General features: G+C 45.1%; 2 protein-coding genes across 4 annotated transcripts in view; one reads left to right on the top strand and one right to left on the bottom strand.

Moving 5' to 3' along the window:
- The window catches only part of RASGEF1A (RasGEF domain family member 1A), a 224,312-nt gene that overhangs the window by 136,680 nt on the left and 60,268 nt on the right, over nucleotides 1-27,364 (top strand). The window contains exon 1 of one of the 3 annotated variants that reach the window (XM_083502723.1): nucleotides 19,008-19,268. The exons of the other annotated variants lie outside the window; for them this stretch is intronic. The gene's annotated coding sequence lies outside the window, so the exon portion shown is untranslated. Of the gene's footprint in view, nucleotides 1-19,007; nucleotides 19,269-27,364 lie in introns of those variants that run through there. 3 annotated transcript variants of the gene reach the window in all.
- Nucleotides 1-27,364, bottom strand: part of LOC310706614 (uncharacterized protein) — a 230,758-nt gene that overhangs the window by 183,750 nt on the left and 19,644 nt on the right. The gene's annotated exons all lie outside the window — the stretch shown is intronic.

The raw sequence follows: 27,364 nt of genomic DNA, 5'->3' as shown, positions 1-27,364 counted from the left end.
CAATCCCAGTTGTACAACAAAACATACACTCAGCTCCTATGGGTCTATGTACATAAGAGTAGCCTGTTATAATGAAAAAGTAAATAATAGATATAATAAATTGGGGGGGGGGATAAGCTGAATAAAAAGGGATAGGCCATGGAAACCAGAAAAGGGCAGAGAGGGAAGTCAAGGCATTCTGAGAATCCTAAATGAAAAGGTGATTGATATGTTTAAATGGAAATATGCTATGTAAAAATTCTTTTTTAAAAAATAAAGATATATATATTTTAAAAGTAGCCTGTTGGTTCAGGCAAGTGTGCCATCTAGTCATGACTCCAGTTCCCAGAAAGGTTCTGGCTCCCACCGAACACACAGAGACAAAGGCTCTTACTCAGAAGGAAGGAAGAAAATTTTGTGCAGGCAAGGAGTGATACAGGCTCAGCAGCAGAGACATTGCTCAGGAGACACAATTCAGGAGTTCAAGGACTGGACAGAAGTGACAAAGGTGTCCCAACAAGTTCCCCCACCCTTCCCACTAAGCTTTTAAAAACAATGCATGGCGTCTTTCCACCTAGTGGGAATATCGGGGTGGCAAGTGCACACTCTTTCAGCAGTAATGGGTCTGCTCTGAATTTGCAGAGGTGGTGGCCTGGTTCTAGATGACAAGTCTGTACCCTCCTGCTCAGACTCCTATTTGATCACTACCACCTTCTCTTCAACCTCCCCTCCCTCCAAGCCCTCCCCAGCCTCCACTGAGGATTGCCGCTCAGCCGGAAGGACAGAGGGGGAGAGCTGACATCCCTTCTCCCCCTTACAAACTGACTCCAGCCAAGATTCACCCAATGCAGTCCTCCATTTCCTCCTCCTCCATCAGAGCCTGACAACCCAATCCAAATCCTGACAGTGCTGCAGTGCTCATAATTCACAAAACATGGTACAATATAATGCAGAAATCAAATACAATTTCTATACACACTGGCTCTCAAGAAGGAATTTTTGTGGAAAGTGTTACGTCAGGATAGAAAAAAAACCAACACATTGATTTTGCGAAAGAAAAGCACTAATCATTTCGTACAGTAAGGATTTGTGGTGTCAGTGAAGCTGCTGGCAATGCTGACATCACAAAGGCTGAGTGACTGTGATGGCACAGTCGGGGTAGCTCAGGGAACAGAATAGGCAGTAGGATGGCAGGACCCTGAGGAAAGAGTGGAGTGGAAGGAAATCTGATAAGGAAAGGGAGAAAAGGAGGCGAGACTGAAGGAAGGATGGGACCTGGAAAAGGAAACAGTGGAATGTGGCTAAGAGAAGCTGGCAGATAGGAGAGGCTATGCAGAGGAGTTTGATAGTGGTGGTTGCCATTGATAAAGTACAGGGGCCACCTGAAACATCTGCTGTGGCTTATAGCACTTTTCCTGAGTATTCACATTTCACATACTTCAGTTGTCAGTGTGACAACCCTCTATTACTATCTTCATATTGCAGAGGAAGAGGTGGCCTACAGCCATCTAGTGAGTTCTTAGCCAAGGTGGTAATTTGAAGCGGGGACTTCCCAAAACAGGCTTTGAGCAGCTGCATTACACCGGAACGCCTCAAGCTGCAGTTGGGAAGCACGTTGCTTAGAGATATTTACTGCAAAATCTACATGGTTGTTTTTTCCTCCCCCCCCCCACTTGAAACTTGCCGTGTCTATTTCTCCATGGAACCCATGCAGCCCTTTGAAAGAAAGGGCTTGGAAATTTGCCCGCAAGAGGGTGGTGCTGCCAACTGATTGTAACATGGGAAGCTGCCTGCCTTATACGGTGTCATATCATTTGTCTGTCCAGTTCAGGACTGTCTGCATGAGGTATGGGGAGCCTGCAGCCTTCCGGATATACCGTATTTTTCGCTCCATAGGGCGCACCAGACCATAGGGCGCACCTAGTTTTTAGGGGGGGAAATAAAGAAAAAAAAATCCGCTCGCTGTCTTGGCTTCGTTTTTATCCACGGGGCTGGGGCGGGGGAAGCCCGAGCTTCCCCCGACCCCAGCCCCCAAAACAGGTCCAGGAGCAGCGGCAAGATTGCGTGCAACCTCGCCACTGCTTCCGGAGCTTGTGGGGCTGGGGGCAGGGGAAGCCTGAGCTTCCCCCGACCCCAGCCCCCAGAACAGGCTGCTATCTGCAAGCCTTCAGAGCCCGGTGGGAACTCCCGCCATGCTCCGAAGGCTTGCGGATAGCTTCCTGAAGCCTGGAGAGTGAGAGGGGTCGGTGTGCACCGACCCCTCTCGCTCTCCAGGCTTCAGAGAAAGCCTGCATTCACTCCATAGGACGCACACACATTTCCCCTTCATTTTTGGAGGGAGAAAGGTGCGCCCCATAGAGCGAAAAATACGGTAATCAACAACAGTGACCATCCCCTGGCTGATGACCATGCTGAATTTGCAAATCAATAGCAAATTCTGACTGCCTGGTCCACCAGCATCCTCATTATACTGTGTTTGCACACAGAATATGCCCAGACCCACTTGCAGTCCAATGGAAATTCCGTGTCAGGTAATCAGCAGACAAACTGATGTGGAAAGGGTTTTCCAAGGTAGGAAAGCTTTAGAACAAGGGCACGTTTGACTGTTCATTTAACACGGTGGTTTTCACAGTTTAGAGAACTGAAATTCCCTCTACTTGTTTCCCCCGTCAAGCCAAAGTTCATTTCCCTCCCCCGTTTATCCCAGCCCCTACTTGGTAATGAGATGCAGCGAGTAGGCACAAGCTGTAACACAGAAGGAAGCGCTGGCAAAGTCTTCAAGAGTGTCAGCCTCCCCCTCCAGCTCCCACCTCACCCACCTCACCCACCCACACATCACATCCACTCATCTGACATCACGAGAAGCTGGTGTGGGTTTTGTTCCTCTGTGTAATTTCCCCTTTCTTTTTTACTTGGCGGAGCACGGCAAAAAAAGAAAAAAGGAAAGAAATTGCTAAGCAGTTAGTATCTGCGCAGAGCAAACTGCAATGCATTTGCTATGCTCCGCGGCGCTGTCTGTGACGAGATAGCGTTCTAAGTGGCAACGTGGGAACCACAAGGCTCCAGTCCCCAGGTTTCTCTGCTTCGCACATCAAAGGCTAAAGAAACATGAAATGGAACAGCAATTCCATGTGTTCCTTCGTAGTTGCACAAAGCTAAACACGGTGTGATGCAGGCCCCCCTTCCTGCCTCTAACTCTCGGAAGGATGAGAAGTATGCAGCTAATGGTAGCAGGAGAAGAAGCAAAGGGTTGTTTATTTTGCCCCCAATACTTAATTTCTAACAAGAAAGGTACTGGAGCTCATCTGCCCTGGAAGAACCTGCCTTTAAGTCCTAAGCGAGTAGGGACAGATGACAGTAAGTCAGTGGGGAAATGTATTCACTGTGCATTCAGAAATACCTACTTCACATTTTTCTCTAGACTTAGCCCTAGTTGTTGGCACCCTTGTGTCTTGTGATACGATGGAAGAGTGCAGCTTGCGAGGTGAATTCAAACTGTTGGGGAGTTACAGTGCCTGCTGTGGCTGTAGTGTTTGATACAGGAGAAACATGTTTTGTTGAAGCTGGGGCAGATGAAGGTATTTGGTTGTGCTGCTGCAGGTGCACCATGGCATTTCTTCCCTCTGCATTCCTACCAGTGGTCGTTCCTCCTCTGCTCATTGCTATGGATGCACTACCTGTCTATCTGTCTGCAGGCACTGCGGTCATCTGCAAGGGATTCCCATACAACAGGCTTGATGTTGCTAGCCTTTATGTCACATTTGCAGACATCTTTCTACTGCAGAGTTGGTCTGCTGATGGGCCTGGTGCCTGAAGCCAGCTCCGCATAGAGATCCTTAGGAATCCTGCCATCTTTCATTCTGTGAACATGACTAAGCCAGCCATAGACGTTTTGCTGAAACAGGAGTGTGAACGTGCTGGAAATGTTGAGAGAGCACATCTTTGTTTGAGACTCTGTCCTGCCATGTGATGCCCAAAATCTTCTTGATGCAGCACATGTGACCAAAAGAACCCCCAATTCTTGGACTGGATCAATCCTGTGGGGTTCAACTGGCTGCGTCCACACAGGATCCAATTTGATCCTACACTGTGTTGGTCGCAACTCTCCTTTTGTGCAGCCTTTTAGCTGAGTGGGAGGCTCTGATCCTGCACAATGTTGTGCACACACATTCACAGAACATTTGCAATGGCTTTTGAAAATTCTTAGCCCCATCCCTGAATTGTTTGGAGGATGAATCTGGGATGGGTGGGACAACACAGGGCAAATTGCCCTGATCTGGGAGCCATAGAGTGGTCTTCTTCTTCGGTGATCATTCGTAGCTGAGTAAGATTGTCTTCCAAAAACATGGTTTTAACAGTGAGTCCATAAGTGACTGTGGAGGCCAATTCTGGACCCACACATCCTTCCACCGTGGGGACATAGGTTTCCAGGCGGGAGTTGATAATGGTGAGGGTTTGTCAAGCATGCCTTCCTCTTAGCACATTTCTCCCTTTCGTCTTGAGTTTGAGCATCTTCAAAGCCCGTTAGAGTGGTACCACAGCGTGAATCGGGTCTATGAACATCCCTTCTTCACAATATAATCATCCAATGAAGAATGTCCAGTGAGGGCTCACGTTTGTGTATGACCCATCACAGAAATAATATCAGAGAGAGGGAAATTTCAAATCACTGTGCAAAGCAGGCTTTTCGGTAGAGGCAAATCAAGCATTCAGATGCAATACTCAAATGCAGATGCATTACTGTATATGATATACATATACATATATAATAACTAGTGCAAAGCCTTTACATCTTCCAGATGTAAATTTCCAGTATTTCTTCTACATGCAGGTCCCACTTTATGCAGGTCCTCACTATGTGAAAATTCGTCCCTAAACCTCGCTATATACCGTAGGTATACATGGTTGGAAATGCATTAGAAAATTCCTCATAGGAATCAATAGAAATCATCAACTCATGAAACAAACACTTGCCTGATAAAAGACTACCAGGAAATGCACTGTGTTCATAAAGCGGGACGTGACCTGTATGTATTTGTAAAACTATATACATTTCTTGTGCCCCTCCCCCCAAATGGCTTGATTAACAATTTGGTAAGAAACATAGTTCAAATAGCTTTGTATTCATGTAAGTATCCCTTGAAAAGAGATTTTACTAAATGATTTTTAAAAGTTTAATAAGTCTGTTTCATCTTGCACCGATTAAACCATCTTCTGAATCAGAAATATACTTTATGTGAAAGCAAGTTTTGTGACTATCACAGGGACTGACTTTCTTGTTTAGGCACAAGGTATAAATATCTTCGTGGCTGCCATCTATCTATCCATTCATCCAGCAGACAAAAGCAGGCTATAGGATTGAAGCTTATAGGAATCTAAATCTTTAAGAGCCTTATCCAGGCCAGCGATTGTATGTATCACTTGGACACAGAACTGGGAGACAGGACTGTCTTTCCCCGGAGGTGCAAGGGGTGCGGGGCACCCAGGCACCAAATTCTGGGGAGTGCCAGGCACCCGCCACTGAAGCCGCCTAAGCTCTTAACTATCTACCTGTTATGAAATAATAAATAATTTTGATCAAGCTAGAAAAACAAAATACATATATACCTAGGTATTACCAAAATGTATACCTACTGTTTCACTAAAGGACTTTCGACTTTGTGCGCTTATTTACGAAAGACGCGCGGCGCCAGCAGCGGCACAACATTGTCAGACTCAATGACTGCGCTTGTCATTCTCAACGGCGCCGTGCACACGAAATTAACTCTTACATCAAAGTATTATGTTACGTATTGTATTGAGCTGCTGTGTGGCAGCTGGGTCAGCAGCACCTTTGAATACTTATAAGTATACTTATAAGTGTGGGGGTGTTAATTTGGGGGCTAAACTAAATTTGGGGGCGCTGGGCGGATCTTTGTACCCCAGAGGCGCATATGCTGAAGACAGCACTGCTGGGAGACACAGTCCAAGGACTTGTATATCATAGAATGACAGAGTTGGCAGGGATCCCGAGGGTCATCTAGTCCAACCCCCTGCAATGTACGGATCTCCACTAAAACATCCATGGCGATGGCCATCCAAGCTCTGCTTCAAAACCTCCAAGGAAAAGACTTCCAGTCGCAGCTGAGGCTTGTTATCTCAGGCTTGTAAGATCTGGCTCACTTGCGGGGAGCGAAAATGGCCTCCAAGCAGGAAAGTGGGAAGCATTACAGATACGAAGTTCGCAAGCTACAAGTGACTGGCATAGAATTGTGCCATCTTATGGGTTCATAAAATAAAATAAAATGCTTTATCTTGCAAAAAGTTGATTCCCCTGGCCCAAACAACAAATGTACTTATCTGTCTATCTTATTTATAGTTCCCCCTTCATTGAAAGATCCCAGGGTAGAAATACACAGCAGGGATAAAACATTATATAATAAAACCCAATTTTACAATATTCCAACCTCAGCGAAACAGGCAATGGCAGCAGACTATGGAAACAGTCAATAAATCAGCAAGCCTGAGTGAATCCAAATCCAAAAGGCATTTATACGAACTTAGCATTTATATAGTGCATTTTCCCAACATCTTTTCTTTTTCTTAATTAAAAGCAAGCACAGGGAACCTCCAGCCCACTTGCCAAATGCAGCCTTGAGCTAGCCCATGGGACTTTCCTGGGGCCACACTCTCTCATGCTTCACCAGCCCAGCTCCCTCCTCTAGATATTTTGTCTGGCTTGAATGTCTCTGTGCTCATGCCTCTTGCTTGCCTTTGTAGAGGATGGAGAGATGTGGGGGAGGGTGCAGAAACCTTATGACTTTTATGTGGCTGCGTTGTCTCCTTCTGGTACACCCCCATAGTCCATCTGTCTTCCCCCCACCCACCCAACCAAGGCAGAAGGGAACAATTTAAGGCAGGGAAACAGAGAGAAGCAGGACAGGTTTAGCCTTTCGTGTCGTGACTCCAATCTCAACTAGGAGCCCTGTTGGCTGCTTTTAACCAATGCAAAGATGTCGAGAGATCCAATTGCAAATCTCTCCCATGCCGCCTTGCCTTGTCCTCAGAATGATTCTGTAGACTGATCAGCATTCTGAGAGAGAATGGCCTGCCCAAGGCCACTAAGCAAATTCACGTCAAAGGCAAGACTTGAGTGATCACAGTTCTGCCACAATGTTATACCAGCTCTCAGTAAGCAATGCAGAAGCATAGAGTGATGTCACATTTTTGCTTTTACTTGAATTTTGCACAACTACGGCTACAGCCTGCAAATCCCAAAGAACTCTTTAGGAATTACTTCTGACTAGATATGGGTTGGGAAGTCAACCAATTGAGAAGGATAAATGGAGCACAAGTTTTTTTGGAAAGCAGAGGTCCTGTTTGTGGTGTTGTGCCCTGGTCTTTCCCCACTGCCCCCTTTCTTCCCGGTGACTGAGAGATTAAGAAGGTGAGAAAGGGAAAAGGCCAAGTCCCACGCTTTTAGGGGAGGCAGAAGGGAGAGTCTCTGGAGTATTTTTGAAAGCATCAGTGGTGATTTGCAAGCCTGGTTTGGTTTTGGTTTGGTTTGGCTCCCAGCTGTGGGTTAAACCACAGAGCCTAGGACTTCCCAATCAGAAGGTTGGCAGTTCGAATCCCCGCGATGGGGTGAGCTCCCGTTACTTGGTCCCTGCTCCTGCCAACCTAGCAGTTTGAAAGCACACCAAAGTGCAAGTAGATAAATAGGTACCGCTCTGGTGGGAAGGTAAAAGGCATTTCCGTGCGCTGCTCTGGTTCACCAGAAGCGGCTTAGTCATGCTGGCCACATGACCCAGAAGCTGTACGCTGGCTCCCTCGGCCAATAAAGCGAAATGAGCGCCGCAACCCCAGAGTTGGTCACGACTGGACCTAATGGTCAGGGATCCCTTTACCTTTACATTTCCAATCAGGGATGCGGGTGGCACTGTGATCTAAACCACAGAGCCTAGTTTTAGCCTTTCGTTACTTGCTGGCTTAGTCATGCTGGCCACATGACTCAGAAGCTGTATGCAGACAAATGCCGGCTCCCTCGGTCTATAGAGCGAGAGGAATGCCCAACCCCAGAGTCGTCTGCGACTGGACCTAACGGTCAGGGATACCTTTACCTTTACCTTTATATTTCCAATCACAATTCAAAGTGTTGGTGCTGACCTTTAAAGTCCTAAATGACCTCGGCCTAGTATACCTGATGGAGCATCTCCACCCCCATCATTCAGCCCAGACACTGAGGTCCAGCTCCGAGGGCCCATTGGCAGGCGACCATTGACGGTGTTTCCTGGAGCTTGCAGAGCATGAATTAGACTTGGGAAGACCTTGGACAGTGTTTGTACCAGCTGGTAAAGAAAGCTGAGATGGCGGAGACCTGCAAATCCATCTACACATCTCTGTCTGGCAGCCTGACTGACATTGAGGCCTCTGAATTTCCTCAGGAATGGAAAAGGCGAGAGAAACATCAGCTGTGGCTTATTGCCATCCCCCTCTTCGTGTGTGTGTGTGTGTGTGTGTGTGTGTGTGTGTTTCTTTTCCCTCTGTGCTGTGGGTGGTGGTTGTTTTTTTCCATGGATGCTTGTGGGCAACAATTCATACCACTCAGGGTGAGAGGCTGGATGGTGGGGCAAAAGGTGTTAAGTTACTCAGAAGCCACAGAGAGTCTGTAGGCACAGAATAGATCCTCTTCGTGTGAAAGGCAGAGGAGGAGGGAATGGGCTGCCCTAAGTAAAAAAAACCAGGGTGGGAACCGATGCACTGGAACCATTGGTTTTTCTCATCTGTTTAAATCTCTTTGGATGTCTCGTGTTTGCTTTTACCTAGACATTTTGTTAAATTGAAATTTTAAATTCTTGTTATTGTGGTTTTGCTAGTTTACCATGTGACAGAACTGTTAAATTTGTGTTTATTGAACCTCTTTATGTGAGTTGATAATTTGTGTGTGTTGTTTTTCTCTGTTTATTTAAACACTTTGTTCCCCACTTTGGGATTGAAAATATTCAATGAAGAATGGGCTATAAATACTGCAAGTAAATAAATAAATAAATAGGTAAAATACCCTCACACCCTTTCCTCTGCATGTGGCAGGACTATGGATGAGGTAGAATCATAGAATTTTGAGTTGAAAGGGACCATGAGGGTCATCTAGTCCAACCCCCTGCAATGCAAGAATCTTTTGCCCACTGTGGAGCTCGAACCCACGGCCCTGAGATTAAGGGCCTCAGGCTCTACCGATTGAGCATCTTCCGCTTCATCCAGCCCTACTGCTCCACAGCCAGGGACTAGGATTGCTGCCTTAGCTTTATAATTTGAGAATAACAAAATGTTTATCATTGTGGTGTGTGAGGGTGTCTTGGCTACTACAAGGACTCCAAAGGAGGCAGGTACGGGGCATCCCTGAATCTCAGGAGGCAATTTGCAGCCCGCTCCGCCTTTCAGGCCACAAGAAAGGCAAGTTTAACCACTACTTCAGCATCCTCAAGGGCAACTCTTTCCTCCCAGAAGTCTCAGTGGCAATTATACACTTCTATAGGGGAAAGAGGAGCAACTGAAGATATTGTAGGAGTGACAACTAAGCCTCCTTTGCACTCCGGGTCACTCTTGCGATCCAAGCCTGCTCCTATCTACTTAACTCCATCTTGAGCTTTGCTTCTTGTTCACATGAGGTGGGGAGGGAGAAAAGGAGAAGCGTATGGATGTGGCAAATAAGCTTTTATTTCTAGTAAAAGCAATATAAAGTGAATCAACATAAGATGCAGAAACCAAATTGTCTGTGTGCAGATAATGCTTTCAAGTGGTACAGCCCAATCATGTCTTATTGCATATTTGTTAGGTTCTGCACTCAGGTTGTCAGCTTCTAGGGCTGGCCCTACCATTAGGCAGAGTGGAGAATATGCCTCCTGCAGCTGATTTGGGGTGTCATGAGAGGGAAGCAAATGGTGGGAGTGGGAGTACAGTGGTACCTCGGGTTAAGAATTTAATTCGTTCTGGAGGGCCATTCTTAACCTGAAACTGTTCTTAACCTGAGGTACCACTTTAGCTAATGGGGCCTCCCGCTGCTGCTGTGCCGCCAGCACACGATTTCTGTTCTCATCTGAAGCAAAGTTCTTAACCCAAGGTACTATTTCTGGGTTAGCGGAGTCTGTAACCTGAAGCATCTGTAACCCGAGGTACCACTGTAGTCGCATTTGCAGGGAGTGAGAGGGGAACTTGTGTCCCAGATGCCAAAATAATTAGTCTTTGGTACTTTGTACCTTGGCTTGCGGGAAGATGGAGAGCGGGGTAATAACCATTTGTTGCTTCACCTCAGGCAGCAAGATGTATAAACTGATTGAAAGGATGGGCTCCCAATTCTTTTTAAAGCATTAACAATTATACACATACATGCGCGCACACATCTTGAAAGGCACATTTGAGGTCTGCTGTCTCATTTGTGAATGTTATCCTTGAAAAGGCTTCTCTTTCATGTGTTGTTCCCATGACAGCGGGCTCTTTTTTTTTAGACACACTTAGCATCTCTGTTCTGCATTGTGCTTGCTGATTAATGCCCCAACCCTTCACCTTTGACCTGCGGAATAACAAACCATAAGGCAAACGCTCACAGCAACCACACTTCAAATTGGCCTTTGCTGTGCAGGCATATTAAGAGAAATTGGAGGTTGTGTGGGGTGGGAGGGAGGGAGGGATGATAGATGCTTCCCTTCTAACCCTGCCAGCTCAGATATGACCAAAAAGGACATGCTATGGATTCTTTCAGATGTCTCACCTGAGCAGTTCACTGACAAGGGGTGAAAGATGACAGATTGCCATGTGTGAATGGAGGATGTCCCCGCAGAACACCAGATAACAAAGTCCAGGAGCAATACACACTCACATCTTCCCTTCTAGCTCAGTCAGTAGAGCATGAGACTCTTAATCTTGGGGTTGTAGGTTTGAGCCCCGCCTTGGACGAAAGATTCTTGCATTGCTTGAGGTTGAACTAGATGACCCTCATGGTCCCTTCCAACTCTGCAATTCTACGATTTTCCCAGAGTTCTTGAAGATTAGAGCTCAAAGGACCAGGTATTATTAAGGACAGTAGATCTCATCACTTTGATTTGAGGTGCTGGTGGGAGCACTGTGGCAGTTATCATGGGCTGCCATGACCCATGGGAAATGTAGGAGACAAAAAGGGGGAGCTGGGGGAGACTTGAGGGGGAGGGGTAGCCAACTGGATTAGATTCATTCGGCATCAAAACAGACTCCAGCATTTGGTGGGGTAGACCCATGAAACCTGGTGACCAACCCTCACCACATCAGGGTGCACTGCGTTATTAATTAATTATCATAGAACTGTGGAGTTGGAAGGGACCTTGAGGGTCATCAAGTCCATATTTTTATTCTTTATAATAATATCATTGAGACTTCTTACTTCTGCTGGTTAGGGGATCAGTAGTAAAAATGGGGTTTTCCCAGGGGAATGAGTGGAAAACTGGATGAGCCCTTATAAACATGTAGGATCACATATGCTAAACAGAGATGCAAATAAAGTTGACTGCACTCCTGCAACCCACAGACTTGGCCAAAAAAACCCAAACTTATCCTCCTGCTCTTGGAAAATGAAATCAGAAATGCGGGACTTAAATACATTTCCCCACTGCATCCACCTGCTGCACAGACCTGTTCAAGCGTGCAACTTGGCTTTGAAAGAGTACAGGGAGATTCTGTTTTGAATTCAGCGCAAACTCACTCGTCCTCAGGGGCTTTTGATATGCCTCTTAGAGTTGCTCTTCACAGTGGGCTTAGCTGAGAAAGCTAAGGGGAAATAAAGCAGAAGCTTGAAAGTCAAGTTTCCTCAAGGGGAAAGAGACAAAATGTGTATGGAAGCAAGCTGGATAGATACCTACAAGTGCCCTTACTGGGGCAGCCAGGTGAAGGACTATGGCTCCACTCCAGGACCTGTGTATTTGCAGTGTGAACCTTATGTTCAGCGCAGGATTTGGTCAAGCAGGCTGCAAAGTGGAAGTCTGAGGTCAGAAAGCATAAAGTGTCCTTATGATCAGGATATCAACCCCGTGGTTTTCAACTGAGATTACATAGGTAACTTTGTATCTAATTTTGTTACCTTAAGGTAACTTTTATATCTAGTTTGGGGTTTCTCCAAAACATGTTGTGGAATACAAAGGGGAGAATTAGGTTACAGCATTGCGTGTTTGTGTATGAGAGTGTGTGTGTGTGTGTGTGTGTGTGTGTGTGTGTGTGTAATTTAGAAAATGCAGGAGACTTTGGTCCTAGAAGCATTCCTCTTTCAATCTCAAACTAAACTAGATAAGCATGTAGGTAGGTACCCACAGGCTAAACTAACACACACAAACACATCACTCCAGATAACAAATACCTAGTTGGCATGCAATTCCCAGACTCCATAGGAATCAACTATTCTCAGTCAGCAGCACTCTTTCATGCTGTTAGTCACCAGGCAGTCTAATCAGTCACCATAGAAACCACAGAAAACATTTCGCATCAAGCACCCTCCTGGACTAGCATTTATTGCTTTCTTTAATATCGTTGCCTATGCCGTGTTTATTTTATATTTATCACATTTGTATTGCACCTTTCCTCAAAGGAGCTCGGGGTGGCCTGTTTGAATGCAACACACTCTTGTGAGGTAAGTTAGCCTGACAGACAGTGGCTTGGGCAAAGCCACCCAATGAGCTTTATGCAGACCGAGAGAATCAAAATCCAACTCTCACCGGTTTCAGTAGCATACGGGCAAGGTAGTGTAGCACCTAAAGTTCATATTTCACACTCAACTATAAGCCACCTACTCTTAGCAGCCCACAGCATCATAGCTAGACACTGGAGGGAGCGCTCAGGAGTGAACATGGACCACTGGTACCAAACTGTATGGGAAACTGCCTTACTAGAAAAGCTAACCAACAAACCGAGACGAACACAGGGAGAAATAGAAGAGGACGTCTTCACCCCTGTGTGGCTCCCCACACACAGCCCGACAAGAAAACAACAATAAACCACTGACAGCATATGAACTGACATGGCTAACTTCACCCAACGCCCATCTACCCGCACACACACGCAAACAAAATTTAGTCAGCTGAAGGCAACCAACCGTGCTCTGTGCCCCCTAGCCTCTCTCACTGCCAATGACAACTAATAAATGAATAGAAAGACAACCCACCCATGTGACGCTGACACAAGAACTTTGCACATACACTATGTAAAACGATGAAAGTTTACTACCCCCCTCTCCCCCCGCACCTGCTTTCTCTCCCTGCCTCTCTTCTCCCCAACTTCCTACTGCATACAACATTAATGTCTCACATCGAATATAACTGATCTGTAGAAAGGTCGTTATGATCTGAAAATAGAAACAATGTATGTACTTTTGTAACCCAAGAAAATCGTTCATTAAAACTATATTTTTTTAAAAAAAACCTATGAAAGTGCCATCTGCGTTATGGAGGTGATACTGTCTTGCCTAACAGGGTTCCCTCAATGTCAGGACCAGAGAATGTGATCTCCCAGGGCTCTCTGTGTGGCTGCCTTTGGGACTCTCCCTACACCATGGCCCCCTCGGGCCGCCCCTTTCTTCTCCAGTCCCTCCTCGAGTGCTCTTGCCTAGCTGGAATGTCTGCTTGCTTGCTTAGATGGAGGACAGAGACATAAATGTCTGTCTCTGTAGAAACCTCTGGTTTGGGGTAGCTGAAATGTGCTTCAGTGATTGCACTGAAATGTGCGATTGCTTCAGCCGCTCTTGACTTTGGCTCCAGACACCAATGTCATGAAGTCCCTAGAAGGTTCCCCACAAGGGCCTACAGGCCTCAGGCTGACAAACGTTCCCCACATCTGATGCACGCAGAGTGCTTTGATCAGTCCAAAAGCACAATGGTGCTCTGCAGATGTTTTGTATTACAATAGCCAGTGTCAGGAATAATGAGAGTTGTACTCCAAAACATCTGGGGAGCATCACATGGGGAAGCCTGAAGTAAACGCTAAGTATTGTCATTATTAAGTCCAGCACTGGCTTTGGATTATAGACTTCCCACCACAACGATGTAGGTCTGAGCTGAGAATTGAAGTTCAGCCATAATAGCTTAATAGAAATTAAAATGTCACTTTCATTGGGGTTTTTTTTTGGGGGGGGGATTTCCACCCACCCCTGTTAAAATGGTTCTTTAGAAAATGGGAGACCATATTGACAATTTTATTTAGTCTAGTAACATGATATCAAATTCATATCCCCCCCTTTTAAAAATTACTTGCTAGTCCTCTTTCTTGTCTATTATTTTAAATTTACAAAGAGGCAGAGGGGGAGGTTACCAACTATGGTCTTTAGGAAGTTAATAGAATAAGATACTTCCTTAGTCAAGTACTCCACGGTAGGAGAAAATCCCTATACTCTGACTTCCATGTAGCTAGAATATAACAGCTGGTATGATTCAGAAGAAGCAAAACTCTAGACACCAACATTTTCAGATGTATACAAGGAAGGATAGACAGATCAGACAAGGTTCATATCATAGAGACTTTAAAACACTAAGGGTGATTAATTACCTGAAAGCATCTTCAGCATATCTACAATCTTAGTTTGCGTTCATCTTGTCCTAGATGAGGTTTAGGAATTTGCCCAAATTTGTTAATGTAGGCGTCATAATTGAGCTGTTAGACTTGCATTTTATATTTTGGATTTTGAACTGGCAAGTTTGGATGCAGGAACTGCTGCTAGCAGCTCAGCACACAAAACAACCACCCCCAGCTGATGGTCTTGGACAGAGGCCTTCAGTCCACCAGGGAGATGTTACACACCGTATAATTAAAGCCACAGAATGCTATTGCTTTTCTTGGTTTAAGCTTCCAAAATTTTGTTTATTGGAGCAAAGCCAATTTAGCTTGTCAATTTACATATCGTGGCTGCAGAGGGCTTGGCAGATGGTCTAATTGCATGGCTTCTCGCTAGATTATTTTACTGGCTTTAGGGCAGTTACCGCAAAACTTGAATTTAAAAGGAGGATAATGTACACGTCCAAAAAGATTTGGCCCCTCTGGCAAATTCCAAAGTAAACATAGTACGCTGTGTTTATGTACCAACATGGGAGTGAAAGCTGTCTCACATTGCTAGCAATCTATTGAGCAATGTCTTCACCTACCTTAGCAGACCCTCCAAGTGTCCCTATTTTCCAGGGACAGTCCTGGATTTACAGAAGCCATCCCGGTTTCTGATTGGGTCCTGAAATGTCCCACTTTTCCTTAGGACATCCCTATTTTCATCAGATAAATGTTGGAAGGTGTGGTGTTATCTGACCCCTAAGCTGTCTGAAGGCAGCCCTGTATAGGGATATTTTATTTATGTTTAATGTTTTATTATGTCTTTATATATGCTTAAAGCCACCCAGAGCAACCCAGTCAGATGGGCACAGTATAAATAGGAAAAGTACTATAACAGCGGGAAGCCAACATGACACAATCTAGATGCTGCTGGACTCCAAATCAGTCCTAGTCAGCATGGCCAGTGGTGAGGGATGATGGGAGTCCAACAACCTCTAGGGTACCACATTGGCTACCCATGCAGTTTCACTACCCTATCATTCTGAATGTCCATAAAATGTTTTAGCTATATTTTTGAAAGATCACAGATGTTTTAGACTTTGACTCCCACCAGCTCCAGCCAAATGACTTCCCTTCCCTTGGCTCTGGTCAATACATAACAGAGTTTGATTTAAGGGCTTGTTGTATTAGAAATACGCTTAGTACTTTTATTAGCTCCTGTTATTACCTTGTTTTAATGGCATTTTTATTATGGTCTAAGACTAAAACAAAGAAATGGTTGCCTTCTGCTTTAGCCTTTTCACATTGTTTGTGTACATTCAACAAAAAAATAGTCAATGGTTCACTGAAGGATGTGATATTTCATTGAAAAGACATAGCTGTTGTCAGCTGTCTTTGGTTCCTAAAGAGCTACGGCTGCACTCGAAAACAACCCCTGGAACAGGCATGATAACTGCTTATTTGATATACAAACCTGGCATACTTTATATGTCATTAAGTGTAGATATGAAATGGGGCCCCAATCAATTAACAGCATTTCCCCCCAAAAGTCGAAATAAAATTTTAGATGCCAGGGAGAGTTGGTTAATCTCTGGATAGTCTCCTACATTAAACAAACAAAGTGGCCACACTCCAGATTGAATTGATCTAGACTATGGGCCCATTGCATTCAAATTTTCAAGGACATTCTTCCACTTATTAGAATGAGGGCCTTCACCAGAAACCATTGTTAATAAGCTGAAGATGTTGCTTATTTTTTACAGAAAGGGTGCAGAGATGCAAGGCAAAAGTGTCTGGCCGAAATTTCATCTCAGCATGTGTAAATGTGTTATTTTCTTAGCACTAAGTAAATGTTGTGGGAAGGACACTGTACTAGTTTTAGCAGTAAGAAAATGCACAGTTAGAGATGACATTTTGAGCCTACTTGGAGCCATGGAAGAAAAGAAACTCAGTTAATGCATGGTACCCCCACCAGAAAATGAAGCTGTTTCTTACATTCTTCCCATTGTGAAAACAAACTGACCACATAAACCTAGGGGGGAATGTTATGAATTGTTAAATTGCTGAGTTAAGCAAGATGTAACTCAGGATATGTCTATACCACAATTCTCCAGGGCTCTGGGGAACAAATGTGCAGTACTGGGTACAGAATTCTGCTTCCTGACAGCTCACCTTTCATTAAAAGGGGATTTCTACAAGTAGCAGGTATGCAATGACCTCAAGATTTGGTTCAGACTTGATGTGGCACTTCAGAAAACAGCATGCCTTGATCTGAAGGCTGCCTGATTTGGCTTGGGGTTTGAGGCCAAAACCAAGTCAAAAAACAAAACTTCCCATAACACATTGTTATTGGGAAATAAACATGGGAAGGAAACCTGACAAATTAGAAATAGGTCCAGAGGTTTTTATGCTAGGCATCTTTAAAGTTGGTTTGCAGGGATGGGAAATAAGAACTAAAAAGGATCTAGTTTCCTCTCTTTGGTTTTGTTTGTTCTGAATTTTACATTGTAAATTATTGTGCACCTCAGAGCACCCCCAGTCTGTAAGGGTTGTAACAATGAGTTTGCTTTATTGAGCTCCAATAAAGTAAGCAGGTCAAACATTATGAAACCAATATCACAATATGGACTTCAATCCAGTTTGGGACAATATATTGATTTATCACCCATCCCTAGTATACACCCACCATTTTATTGTAGAATCAAGAGAGACTGATTTTTGTCTGTCATCCACACACAATCTGTATATTTTTTGCTCCTGAAAATATATTGTTGAGAAACTGGTTTCATTCCAACAAATAAAAGTTCATTGCAAATTGATTTTATATTACCCCACATTTGAAAACAGATGGGGGGGTCGTCCCAACAATGTGGGGGAGGTCCACACCTGCCCAATGCTATTGTGTGTGGACCCACAGTAAAGTCACAATCACCTCTTCTTTCTTCATTCACCTGGGACACGTGCAGGGAGGGGAAGGTGTGGATAATCTAATAAAGGCGGGGGTTTCAAATGTGCATCAAGTAACCACATCCACCCTTGTTAATGCCACCGTCTGGAATCACTCTAGAACAAAAGCAGCATGCTTCATGAGGACAAGAATGAGTAAGCCCTAATTCAGAAAACAACAACACATTTTTGTGCTACAAATGGGTTGGTGTGTACACTAACTAGACCGTACTGTATATGAAACAGCCACACAAAATGACTCTTATAAAGTCATAATTGATAAGGCAGGCTATGGCGGATAAATGAAATAAGTAAAAATCCCTTGAGGCAAGCAAAAGTCAAAACACAGACAACAAGAAGATTAAATGAAAAGAGAAATCAAAAGGTATGGGGGAAGAAAAAAGTGGAATTTACTTCTGAATAAATGCGGTTAGGGGGCGTTATGTGCTTAAAAGGGGACAAGGATATTTCCCCTCGATGCTCATTACATGACTGGTTTCCCCACACCCAGTTCTAATTCACCGAAGCTGCCTTCTGTGCGTGTGGTATCATCCGCACGTGTGCAATGGCTGCCTGGACTGTACACACCTCAGCTTAACCACACCTTCCATTTTCTAATCAGACACAAGCTGCTCTGAGAGAAAGCACATCAAACAAGAAGCTGCAAGAGACGGATTGATTGTGGCTAACATCGTGCGTATTTGGCTTCAAACACCACTGGTGGGAGCACGCCGGATTCGGAGTAAGCGAGACTGTGTAAGCCGAGGATTGCACTGCCTGGGAACTAACCCACACTCCTGAACCTTACATCAAACAGATTTCCCTCTTGAAGGATCAATGAGAAATTCTGACAAGGGGATCAATTTTTTAAAACTATCTGCTTGTATATTTATTACAGAAGTATATAGCTCGCCACCCAAAGGATATAGCTTGCCTACCTTTGATAGGCAGGTCTTACAAATTAGGAAATGGGGAGAAATGCTTCCAAATGGGGGAAACCCTGTTTACTTAGCCCTGTTTACTTATTACCTACTCAACAGGTTAACCATCAAAATCCCAAAATCTGTTCCCATGACGCTGTCTTCGCTCGCTACATTTGCATCATAAAAGCTGTTGCAGTAGCTTAACTTTGAGGGAATATCAGAAGCCCAAAGCACGAAGAAAATCTTAGAATGTGCCCTTTTCCCCCACGTAACCATGTTATACAAATACTCTTGCTCATGGTTTTAGGCTGCAACCCCATACTCTAGAGAGTAAATCCTATGGAAATCCGTGGAAACTTACATCTGAGTAAACGTGCATAGGGTGGCACTGTAGAGCGTTATTTTCAGCCCTTTTTTCCCTTTCCCAAGTTTCTCCCACAGTGCAAGACATTTTTCCTTCTTTGAGGGAGAAAAAAGTGGCAACAAAAGACAACATTCCTGAGTCAACAAGTGTAGTAAGCAAGGAAAATTGCCATTTCGTCGCGTTTGATTTGGCAGGGGCGGAGGAAAACTGTGCAAAATTACAGCGGGGGGAGAGAGAACCTGAGAGATTTGCAGATAGTGCGCCTGGGCAAGAAGCCTCGGGAGATTTCAGAAGGTGGACAGATTTCTCTCTCGTTAATGACTTCAGATCCACTGAACACATGCCAGCAGGAAAAGCCGTTCAGCTCCCTGGCTTGGCTTAGAGCCCGCTGCTTGCCTGCTCCTTTTTGCAAAACAAGAACCTGAAGTTGCTAGCAGGTTGGCAGGAAGGATGGGCTGCAGAAAAACTTCGCCGGGTGGTCCCAGATAATCTGTAGGACAGATATTTGGCTGGAGGAGGTAGCCAGAAAGGTAAGCAGTTATTTGTCTCTGTTTTGAATGGTTGTTCTGTACGTAGTTTTGCTTGAGGCTAAAGAATCGGATGCAAGCAGACTAAATAGGAGCCTGTCTAGCTGTGTGCTCGTGCCAGGTTTCTGGGGGGATTTCCAAGATTTAAACTCCCCCACCCTCTAGTTACTGCTCTAACTAGGGCACACAGGGATTCCTCCGGACAAAAGCCAGGAAGACTCTTCCTTCTAGATTTGTGAATGTTATTCTCCCCCCGTAGCAACTAAAACAGTATCACTGTTAAAAGTAACGAGCATATTAATGCCAAGAGCCTTTATGATAGCTGGTGGCAGCAAAAGAAAGAAATTTTCGGGGGACACAGAAGTGAGGGAGTTGTGTCCTGCTACTACATGTTAAGGACTCTGGAAGAAAAATAGTAGTATATGTTAATGACAGGAGTCCCAAAATGGAGGAGGCAAGGGTGGGGAGCTCCTTTGGGGGGCGCTTGCCCTCCCACCCTCTGACATCACCCATGGCAATAGCTAAGAAGGAAGCCTTGGTAAACTGCACCTTGAAAATAATACTATTTAATGTTTTTGCGGCACATTTCAAGTGTTCAAAGTGTTTTAAGCTAATTACGCAATAATTTTTAAAACAGCCCACAAAAAATAGACTGGTGTTATTACAGTGGTACCTCGGGTTACATACACTTCAGGTTACATACGCTTCAGGTTACAGACTCCACTAACCCAGAAATATTACCTCGGATTAAGAACTTTGCTTCAGGATGAGAACAGAAATCGTGCAGCAACAGGAGGCCCCATTAGCTAAAGTGGTGCTTCAGGTTAAGAACAGTTTCAGGTTAAGAACAGACCTCCAAAACGAATTAAGTTCTTAACCCGAGGTACCACTGTATTCCTGTATCAGTTGGGGCGGGTCTAAGGGCAACTTCAAACATAACTTTTTTTCCCAATTAGTATTGGCACTGGCTCAGGGTAACATGCATCAAAGCATAGCATTTCATTTAAAACACAAAACAGTAGATGTGGATTGTAGTTAACATTGTGTGTACACAATTTCCAAATCAGTGGTGGAGCACACTGGGTGCAAAATAAACCAGAGTGAGTACACAGATTAATGTGTATTAACTGGCAAACCTCTGTTTGCTGGTATGTAATGCATGGAAGTCTGAGGGTACACTATATATGTGATTGGAATGCTTGCTGTATTTTTATTGTAGAGAAAGCAGCTGCAGGGGCTCCAGATTTGGATTGGGGCTACTGTGGGCAGGGAGTAGGGGACTCTAACTCTAGGATCCCATACCACTGCCGCAATCCAAATGGGACCTGCCATTAGCCAAAGGGGAAATACAGGGTTAAGTCAGGGAACTGGTGCCGATTCCAGAGTTTGCAACTTAACAGGGAGAGGTTAAGGCAGGGGCAGACTTTGGCAATCTTTAACGCCCTGTGTGAAGCCAAAAGTGGATCTTCTCAATTATGGATCTTCTCAAGTTTGTGCCCCTTGGCTCAGTGCCCTGAGCAGTGTGGGTGGGGGCACCTGCACTGCCTTAAAACTGGTGCTAAATTAAGGAGCAATACCCTTAAAAGTGCTTTAAGATCCGAATTGAGAGAGTGCTTTAAACACCAAAAATGCTACTTTCTGAACCCAGAAAGCATAATGGGTTTACTTGCATTATTTTTAATGTTTGATATTTTATTATGTTTTTATGTGTGTTGGAAGCTGCCCAGAGTGGCTGGGGCAACCCAACTAGATGGGCAGCGTATAACTAATAAAATTATTGTTACTACTACTACTACTACTACTACTACTACTACATGAGCACAGTGCTCACATCTTTCAACCCTCAGTGCCAAAGCTTACATGCAATCCTGAAGGGTGTACGTACTACACAGACGGCAAGAAGCCTCACTTGGTTTTCCAAAAACCTCACAGGAGAAAGGAGAAGAGTAAAGGACAAGCTGCATTTATCTATATATAGCTTGTTTATATAAAACCCACATTCTCTGTGTGCGCCAGTTTCAGATGGGCTGAGACATGAATAGTCCCTTGAGTAAGTGTTTATAGCCACTGCTCTGCATTTGCAAATCCATTGTAATACAACATCACATACCAGCCCCTTAAAGGGATGCAGAAGCACTGATGTCTACTATATTTTCTGTAATCTTGGCAATGAGCATTAATGCCTTCAAGAGAACAAACAATAGCCTAAATACTTATTTTAACAGGAGCATTGAAAAATGTTAGATTTTAGAGACATGCTGCAACTGGCGGCGGCGGCGTCCCCCCCATCTTCGTTTTTCTTTTTTCTGACATCTGGTGGTGGCAGAACTTCAAGGGAGATTTGAGAGAAAAGTGGTGATACATATAGAAATAGTTTTTCCCCTCAGATAATTTCATCAGCAGAAATTACATAAACATTAGTTAAAAGTGGCTATATTTTCAGCAAAACTTAGTCATGCCTAAGTCCCATTTGTCTGAGTCCCACAGGGTGAGGGATTTGCTAGAATGGTGCTTCCCCAGAGGTTGATGAATCCAATAGGTCTTCAGTCTGTCCATGGAGACTGACTTTTCAGCAGACTTGGCAAACTTTTCTGTTGAAGCTCTAGTCAATTTCTCAAACAGGAAGCTCACCACCTAGGCAGCTGACATTCTTAGATTAAGTCTAGTTAGTGAGAGAGGGGTTATCTAAGAATGTCAACAGCCTAGGTGGTCAGCATCCTGTTTGAGATTTTAATGTTTAATGTTTTTCCCTAGATCTGCTGGAAATGAAGTGTGTGTGGGAGTATGCATAGAGGTCAGGTAATAAAAGATTTGGGGGTCAACCTACCAAAAGCAGCTTAGAGCCCTATTCTGCAATAGTGTCGGCAAACAAGGATCAAACTATATTTTACATCAATGTGTAGTCTGGGCTTGCATGCTTAATTCCCCCTTCCCAAATGTATACTTAACTTATAGAATTCACTGCCACATGATGTGGCAATGAGTGCCGTCCTCAATGACATTTTAAAGGAGTAATCATGGAGAAAGGTCTATCAACTGTTTTTAGCTATGGATGCTTCAAAATTCAGAAGTGCTATACCTCTGTATTCCATATCGAGACAATCAACAGGGGAGGTACCAGACTAGCCGCTGTTGGAAACAACAAGATGAACCAGTTGGTACAGAAAACCAGGTCCTAGGTTCCACATCACTCCAGTAATGTAGGAATGGATGAACCACAAAGAGATGCAGGATCACATGAGAAGAACCACACCAGCAACAAAGGCTGAGTTAAGAAGGTGATGCTGATGAGCTTTTAGCTGCATAAACATGCCCTTCATCCATTACAGGAGCAGGGTGGAAAGCAGCTATGGGGAGCAGTAATCACATCGCTTGCATAACTTAAGAACCAGACTACTGAGCAATAGTGCAGCTGCTTCTCTATTCAGAGGAAGTACTTAGTCCAATAGCAGAAACTGCCTAGTGCAGTGTTTCCCAAACGTTTTTGGGCAACGGCACACCTGTTTACCGGAAAAAAATCTCGCGGCACACCACCATTAAAGCCCCGCCCCGTGACGTCAGCGCGCAGCGTCACGCCGGGAGGGACGCACAAAAGTCAAAGTTTTTTCCCTCCCCGTGAAGCAACGAAAGAGGGCGCCTCAACACCGGGAGGTGGGCAGGGAGCGGGGGGAGCGGCCAGACGGGCTCCGCTGGGGGACTTTCGGCTGCCGGAGGCGGGGAAGGGGCGGCTGCAGCGGACCCGGAAGTGGTTGCGCCCATCGGGGGCGGTGGGAGCGCGCCGTGCGGGTTGGTGGGTGGGGGAAGGAGAGGAAGAGGAGGGGGCGGCGGCGGCGGCCGGAGGCTGGACGGATCCGCGCAGGGACGGCGCGCGAGCCGGGAGGAGGCGCGAAGAAGGAGGCAAGGCGAGAGCAGCGCGGCTCGGGATGCATTCGGACTGCCGGCTGCTGCGCCCGAGACGCGGGGTATGGTGAGCAGCCCGGAGCGCCCGCTCCCCCGGGGGACCCGGCCGGCGCTGGCCTCCCTCCTCCTCCTCCTGTTGCTGCTCAGGCGGGACGCGGCGGCGCAGAAAGGTGCGTGCGGGAGCCCCGCCGGGAGGGGAGGGACCAGAGCCTTCCCGCCTTTCTTGCTTGGCGCCCACCCAAAAGCCCGCCGGGTTTTCGCGCCTTCCTCCAGTAGGCCGGCCGAAGCGAGCGGCGATGGGATGTGGGAGCTCGCTCGCTCGCCGCCCCGCGTGTGCTCGCCGCCGCCGCCCCGCCTCTCGCCGCCCGACTCGCCCGTCTCCCTCCCACGGAACACAAGGCAATGTTCGGCGGCACACTAGTGTGCCGCGGAACACCGGTTGGGAAACACTGGCCTAGTGTACCCCCATGAACTGTTGCATCCTATATTCTTCTCCTTTATTTTGATGAGACTTGTCAGCCTGGGAAAACAGCCCACTTAGGAGAAGGAAAACTGACCCTAAACCTCCACAGCCTTGAGGGACATCTTTGGGAGAAGAAAAGGCTAAGGAGCAAACCCTACCAAATCTGGAGTGGAGGCCCTAAGATGGATGGCACATTATACACCTCATTCCAGTGGCCATGCAGCCATGCTGGTGCCAAATGAATTGCTCTGCCAAGAGGGGGGTCTTGCCATCTGGGCAGCCCAGGACCTCCATGCACACTTCCCAGGCTTGCACCCTGGGGAGGTCACTTTGGTCCTGTTAACACAGCAGTTTTGACTTCTCCCCAAGAAATGTACTCCATTGTGTCTCAAGATAGACAGGTGCCAACAACTTTGCTGCAATCAAGGATGCTTGCACCAGTGTAAAAGCAGAGAAATGGTGCGATGCCAGCTCCAAATACCACACAATCATACAATGTGCACATTTAACATTAGCAGAAGAAAATCCAATAGAAGCAAAGTATTTCTTTTAGAGGAAGAGACTGAGCCTGGAAAATGGGAGAATGAGTTTTCTGTCTTTGTGACTTGTTCTAAGAAGTTTTCTTTATTTCTTCTCCTTTAAAAGTTGTCTGAAAAGGTCCATGCACAGAAAGGCTATGTGTACCCATACAGAAATAGTGAATCAATAAAATTCTAATGGCTATCCCCTTTTCAGTTGTCTAACCAGAGAAACTAGAGAGAACAAGAGGTGAGAGAGGTGATTCTCTTTTGTAATAGCAGGAATTGAAGTTTTGAGTGGGCGACAGAGGCATTTGCCTTGTCTCTTCAAATAATATGTTCTTGGAGAAAGGTAATAGCCTTTTATTGTCAAATCTTAAGATTCCTGGAATGGCACATATGTGTGTATGGAGTTGCAAGGGGGAAGGGTGCAGCTTTGCTGGTATAGCTTACGGGCATATGGTCTTGGTTGGTATGGATACCGTTGACTGAGCTGATTCTGAGTGAAGTGCTGTTGTGCAAGCCATCAACATACTTAGCTCGAGATGCAAATGATAGCCCACAACCAAAACAAAAAGGTCGTAGGGCAACAGCTTACAGGATCATGTGCTCAGGATCACTCCAGTTTTGTAATCCTTTAGCACACTGCTAATCAGAGTGGATTCTGCTCTCTGTAGTTCTCACCTTGCTAGTCATTCCACCCTTTTGTCTACAGTGTGTATGTGCAGGATACAGAGAGCCAGTTTTGTGGGGTGAAGTGGTTTCCAAGCTGTATTATAGGGGACCCTGAGTTTTCTCAGTAGCTGATCAAGATCAGTAACGGTGAACAAACTTTACTGAAAGGCAGTTTCTCAAATACTACTGGTCTTCTCCTACAGCAGGGATGGGGAAATGGTGGCCCTCCCAATGGTTTTGATTAAAACTTTCATCAGCATGGCCAGTGAGTAGGGTTGATGGGAAATGTGGTCCAACAAAATCTGGAGGGCCACAGGTTCCCATCCCTTGTGTTGCTTGCATTTATTAGCTCATGTACTTATCATGTAGCTCCAGTGAGTCCCAACACATTTGGCCAGCAATTGGCATTGACAGAATGCACAAAACACATAACCTCTTCCCCAAGAATTCTCTGTACCTCACACAGGTTGTGTAGCAGATGTGCAGGGTTTCCTTGGCAGGGATGAAGTCTGAACATCTCTGGTATAATAGATAGACCTGAGAGATGGTCAGCCATGAACCAATGTGGGTGGCTCCCCTTACTTCACTGGGCATAAAAGTGGGATAACCCCTGGATATGTTGCTCTATGCTCCCTGGAGAGAAAGGATGCACATAATAAAATAAACATGCATAACAATCCCGATCCACTTTATACACTTGATCAAATAAGTAGTAGCCTACAAAAGCTTAGGCACTTGGGTGCCATAACATTCGTTGTCTTTTTATAGCCTCCTGCACTGATCCAGTCATGATGCTGATGCAAATCCCATTAACGCCAATGAGATTATTTCCACCATCTTCACCGATTCAAATTCTGAATTTCATTTGGTGACAGATGCAAGCCTAAATGCAACAATTCCATTATGGAAACCGTTTTTCAAAAAATTAGATTAGCTTCAGTACATGAAGCATAACAGCACTGACTAGATGATCCTTGATGTGTGAACATAAACAATGGAAGAGATTCCAATTATCTCTAATTCAGATTTTAGGCCAAAATCAGAGGTGTTGATGAATAATGGATTAGCTTTTTTGCAGAAACATCAGTGCCGAGCAGAACAAATATGAAAGAAAGTTTGGAAGGGGGGCTTCTGTATACGTGGGAGATGAGTAATTTGTTTAAACAGACATATGCCACATTTCTATCTCTTGATATCTCAACACTGCTTCAATTAACAAAACACATGTCAACAGGCAGCTTTGAAACAGGTAAAAAAAATGGGTTCTAATTTATAGTTGGTGCATTTTGGGATAAGATTTGGTCTTGACATTTTCTAGGAATCAGGGCTGGACCATGGGAAGGTGTCTGAAGACAGGAAAGGAAGGGCAATCAGGATCAGAGAGTGAGCTACCAGGCAGTACTGAAGCTCAGGTAGACCCTTCTGATGAAGCATAGCACCAGTGAGTTGACACAGGAAGCTTTCTTATACAACTTCCTGCCCAGAAGCAGCCAGCAGTCCAGTGAATAGGCCAGGTCCAGAACTTGGAATGTTCTTCACAGAAAGGATGCAATTGGGTCCTTTTTCACATGGGACAGTGGTCAGCAATTCCTGCTAGAGGGATAGTCTGCTACAAATATACATTACACCTTCAAAGGAGAACTCTCTTCCATTGCCTCTGGGTAGATAACAACAATAAATATGCCCACTTATTTGAGTCATGGGGCATCTCCATGGCGGAACTCATGTTCCTTACAGGGTGGTGATGCTGGCATCATTGAGACCTTATGAGAGGGCATCGTATATATTTACAGGTGCTATTAATTACATAGAAGATGTGGGGGACATTAATACCTGTGATGAGTATACTATGGAGGCCTGCCCTTGAAAGTAGCTCTACATATATTTGATGACCATCGTTGAACGCTGTGCAGAGGTATAATTTCATGTCTCCATGGTGGCAGAGGAGCAGTGAGCATTCTGGTAATGAGTGGGATTTCTATAAAGGTTTGACGATACACTCTTGGGTATATTCAAGATTAAATTGCAAAAATGCAATGCGCTCCATGTGGGGGAGGGGGATTTTCTTGTGATTATGTGGTGTGAAAAGTTGCCATCAGCAGTATATGTACTCCTGACTCTGAGGAATCATAATATGTGGTGTCAAACAAAGGCGGCTGGGTGAGAAATCCCCACTCTCCTCTCCCTCTAAATGAGATGTTTGATGTTCAGCAGAATAATAATTTTGTCTGCAGGTGTCCGTATTTCAAGACACATTTGGATAACATGTCTGTAGCTGTAGCTACATGTGAAAAGAACATTAGTCTCATGTATTATTTGGGTTGGAGGAGCCGTGTATATTTTGTGAAAAGGGTTGGGACCGAGACAGGAAGGTGGTTCAGATTGATTGTAACCGTGAAAGGATGCATCTGGATAAGATTTCCTTCAACTTTTTATCTGAGCCCTGGCTCAAGAGCTCTGCTCAGTCATTATCCATCCCTTATGTCCACAGGTCATTATCACAGTGCGCCATGCAAAGGAAGGTTTCCTGCATAAGCCATCAA

Source organism: Podarcis liolepis, assembly GCF_965112155.1.
Source record: "Podarcis liolepis genome assembly, chromosome: 5".
NCBI classification, from domain to species: Eukaryota; Metazoa; Chordata; class Lepidosauria; order Squamata; family Lacertidae; genus Podarcis; species Podarcis liolepis.
This window is presented reverse-complemented; position numbering and strand designations above follow the sequence as displayed.